The following is a 4,248-nucleotide window of genomic DNA, read 5'->3' as shown; positions in this document are numbered from 1 at the left end:
AGCGGGCTTGGATGTCGCCTGGCTGCCTTCCCGGGCTGCCCGCGACCCGCCGCCCCTCGCGGCCGCGCCGGGCACGAAGCGGTTAACGCCTTTGCAGCGAGCTGGCACTGCGGCGCTGCCCGGGCTTATTAGTCAGCTGGGGAGGGGGCGGAGGGGAGAGGAGGGGCGCGAGGAGAGCCGCGGAAAGCTATTCTCAGGGGCTCCCGATGTGGGGAGGGCGGCTCGGCGGGAGCTGCTGCTTCCCAGAAAGTTGATTATTTTTAACCCAGGAAGAAGAAAGGAAGGAGGCGAGGGAGAAGGACTCAGAGAAAAGAGGAGAGGAGAGGAAAAGAGGAGAGGAAGGAGACTGGGGAGGGGAGGACAGCGGAGGGGAGTGGGGAGCGGAGTGGGGAGGGAGGACGGCCCACTGCGGCGGGAGGCAGCTGGCGGGTCTGGCTGGGGAAGGCTGGGGCTGCCACCCTCCCCGCCCTCTCCAGCTCTCCTGGGCCCAGGCCGCCGCCCTGCCTCCCCAGTCCCAGCTGAGAGCAGCCGGGTCAGCCTCCCCGCCTAGGGCCAGGCTGTCAGGGGCCTGGAGGACGGAGGGGAAGACCGGGCAGCCACGGCCCTGTCCTCCCCGTGCTCTCCTGCCCACGGACAGCACACCAACATGTCCTTGTCCTCGTCCTTGCAGGGAACCCTGGGGAGGGGGCACGGAGTTCTGCCCCTGGCCTCTGTGGGGGATCCTGGGGGACGTGGAGGGACCTGGGCTCCCTTCCCCCTACCTCTGGGTAGCACCAGGCTGAAAACCAGACCCAGAGAGGACACCTAAGCAGAGGATGCTGGGGACACAGAACAGGCAAGGCCACAGACGTTCAGCCTGCGCAGGCTCACAGACCTGCAGTGGGGGCCGAGGCTGGGCAAGGTGTGGGTAAGACATTCAGTGATGGCCAGAGGCCACAGGCTGGGAAGGCTGGTCCCTGGGCCCGACCTCTGCAGGGGTCAGAGAAGGTCTCCCTGAGAAGGGTGCCTGAGGACCAGGTGGCTAACTAGGTGGACAGGGACAGGGCCGGGGCAGGTGTCGTGGACAAGGATCCGGGGAGCCTGGGAGGAGGTATGGCTGGAAGCTGTGGTGGGTTTCATAGAGGAGCCAGGAGACCAGGTTTGCAAGGCTGCCTGGGCCCATAGGGGACAAGAGTGGGTGCAGGAGCATGGTGTCAAGGTCCCCAGGAAGGCTGTGGCAGCCAGGGAGTGGCCTCTGAGACAGGGGAGCTGGCCTTGGACAGTTTGGTGCAGAGGACAGGACTTGGAGCCATGGGGGGGGGGGGCGTTGCAGGAGGCCAGGGAGGGGTCAGGGAGGTGCCTGGGCTCTGGATTGTGCGATGATGGAGGCTGGTGCTGCCCCAGGGGCAGGGGACAGCAGAGGGGAGAAGGCTCTTGGGAGGCCAGGCATTTGAGGACGTGGTGGGAACAGTCAGGGGTGTGCGGGGCAGAGGGACGGCCTGAGCAAAGCCTGGAAAGGAAGGGGCAGCGAGAGCTCTGGGGGCTGTTCTGTGGCCTTCCGCGGGGAGGGGCGCCTCGTCGTGGGGAGCCTTGGGTGCAGCAGAGGGGTCTGGTGTGGACCGTGGAGAGGAGAAGGCTGGGTCCCAGTGCTGAGCCCAGCCAGGCACTCAGCAAATGTGGTGGCACTCAGGGGCTGGGAAGGACACTGGGTATGGGTGGCAGTGTAGCTCTGGGCAGCTTGTGGGTGAGGGTGGATGTATGTGTCCCTGGTACTGGGTCCACTGCCCTCCCCTGAGGTGGGGGAGGGAGGCCCCGGGGGCCCTGTACAAACCCGCCCCGCCTGGCCACTCTGGCGCCCTTGGCCGGCACCTGACCTCTCCTGAGCAGCCAACAGCTTGGGGCTGCTGGGCGCTGGTTGGAGGGCAGAGTCCCAGCCCAGCAAGGTGCTGAGAAGGCCTCCAGCTGCGGCCAGGCCACCCGCCCACTGCTGTCTCCCAGGGTGGGGAGGTGGCCTCTCAGCAGGAAGCTGCCCTTCACACCAGGCAGGACTCTGATTCCAGTCCCCCGTGGCCTGCGCGGCAGTGGCCTATCCTGGCTCTGCCATCGGCCTGGGTGGGAGAATGGTGGACATCTAGGTGGCACAGAGGCCAGAGTCCTGGAGGCTCCAAAAAGTGAAAGGGAAGAGAAGAGGGTGGGAAGGCCGCAGGGCCACCCTGAGCTGGGCGGCAGCCGTGTCCACTTCATCATGGGTCTGCTGACTTGGCACAAGGGACTCAGCTACGTTTGCAGCCACAAAAGCCCAGGGCCTGGAGCCCTGCCAGCCCTGTGCAGGTCCCCTGGGACGGTGCAGAGAAGAAGGGAGGGCCTCGTGCACACAGGTGGGACAAGGTGTTCCCACCCCCGCAGCACTGAGCCCCCTGCGATGCTGGGCCCACGTGGGAGGATTTCCATTAGCCCCTCCGTGGGGGTGTAGCATAAAGTCACAGATTACAGGACACACTGGAATCCAAACCTGCTGTTGGGTCCTAGGCCTCCCTCTGCAGAGTGAGAGGGACAACAGCCCTCCCTCCTGTGGGCAGTGCAGTGACGGGGGCCAGGCCCTCGGCAAGAGAAGCGGCCTGGCCATGTGCTCGGGCCCTGCCGTTTCCGTTGGTGATGAGGGGCGTGGGCTTCCAGAGCGTGGCAAGCCATCCCCACGGCCATCTCGGCCATCGCGTGGGGCCAGGCTGCGGCAGCTTCTGCTTGGCAGACGAGAAGGCCGAGGCCCAGAGACATCTGTAAGCAGCCCAGAGCTGCCCAGCGGGAAGCACCAGACCCTAGCGGGGGACCTCCTCCTCTCGCCCTCCCCAACCCACACAGTGACCTGCCTGGCCCTTGGGGCCCAGAGGAGACTGTCCCCCTCAGGCATCTCTGAGCTGCAGCTCTCTCGTCGTCGGGGTCCCCCAGGGCCCGCGGAGCACAAAGGGGGTAGGAGGCCCGGAGGCGGGCGGCTGGCTGGGCTTTCTTCCTCCCTCCTCTTTGTTAAGCTCCTTTCGGCGGCAGGCAGGCTGTGTTCTGAGCTCACAATAATTGCGGCGTCTAGACAGTGTCTGGTATGAGGCCTCCCTCTCTGCGCTGCTGGCCGCCCAGGGCTCCCATGCCCACCCTGTGGCCCCTGCTCTGTGCCCTCCGTTCCCACACTCCTGCCCCTCTGCGGCTCCAGGGACCCTCCTGCTCTCAGCTCCGGCCCCCTCGCCCATCCCCTCTGGGCCTGGGTGCAGGGTGAAGGTGGACTGGCTGTGGTTCTGGCTGGAGACCTCCGAGGGAGGAGAACCCTGGGCCACTGCCCCCCCAGCCAGGGTGGATCATTTTGCTGGATTCTGGGCTGAGCTTGGTAGGTCTGGGCTTGATCTTTCAAACTTCTAGTTCCTTCCATCACTTTCCCATCCCAGGCTCTATAGGAAAGACAGGGTAGCTCTAAGGATGAACTTCCAGTGACTCTAACCAGCAGACATGTGCAGGGCGATTTCAAGAGACTGTGGGGGAGGGGTGCAGGAACAGGAAGCACAGCCCAGCTCTGCAGCTCTGCAGCTCTGGGAGAGGCTGGACCCTCCTCGATGTGGTCAGAACCAGGTGCTCAAGGTGAGCTGCAATAGTAGTAACAGCCAAAGTTGGCCCAGCCCTTTCCCTGTACCAAGCACTTGCAAACCCTGTACTCATATTAACTCATTTAATCTTCCCAATGGGCCTATGAGAGAGAGGGGAAAATATGAATAAGCCTATGACTAATTCCATTTTATAGATCAGGAAACTAAGGCACAGAGAGGTTAAGTAACTTGCCCCAAATCACAAAGCCAGGAAGTGAGAGAGCCAAGATTTGAGACCCCCAGATGTTGGCTCCGGAGCCCCAGTAATGACCCATAATAGGGACATTAAATGCTTACTGGGTAGCTGGGGCTGAGATTAGCACCCTACACTCAGTTCCTTTAACCTCCCCAGGCCATTAGGATCCAGGATTATGCCCATTATACAGAGGAAAAGAAAAGAGCCCGGGGGCTGCTGGGTGTGACCAGATGGTGTCCTAACTTCAGTTCAGGAAGGCCCAGGGAGCCAGGCCCTCCCCAGGCGGCGAGGCTGCAAGTAAAAGGCTTATCAGAGGGGCCTCTGGGACTGCGGCTTGGCGGGCTGGGGGCCAGCTGGGCCCTGGGTACGGACTGCCTTCCTGAGCAAGGTAGCGGGACCGCCAGAGATCAGTGGGACTAGAACTTGTGCAGGAGGAATCCGAAGGTC

Source organism: Spermophilus citellus (genome assembly GCF_964194105.1).
Source record: "Spermophilus citellus genome assembly, chromosome: 2".
In the NCBI taxonomy this organism is placed as follows: domain Eukaryota; kingdom Metazoa; phylum Chordata; class Mammalia; order Rodentia; family Sciuridae; genus Spermophilus; species Spermophilus citellus.
This window is presented reverse-complemented; position numbering follows the sequence as displayed.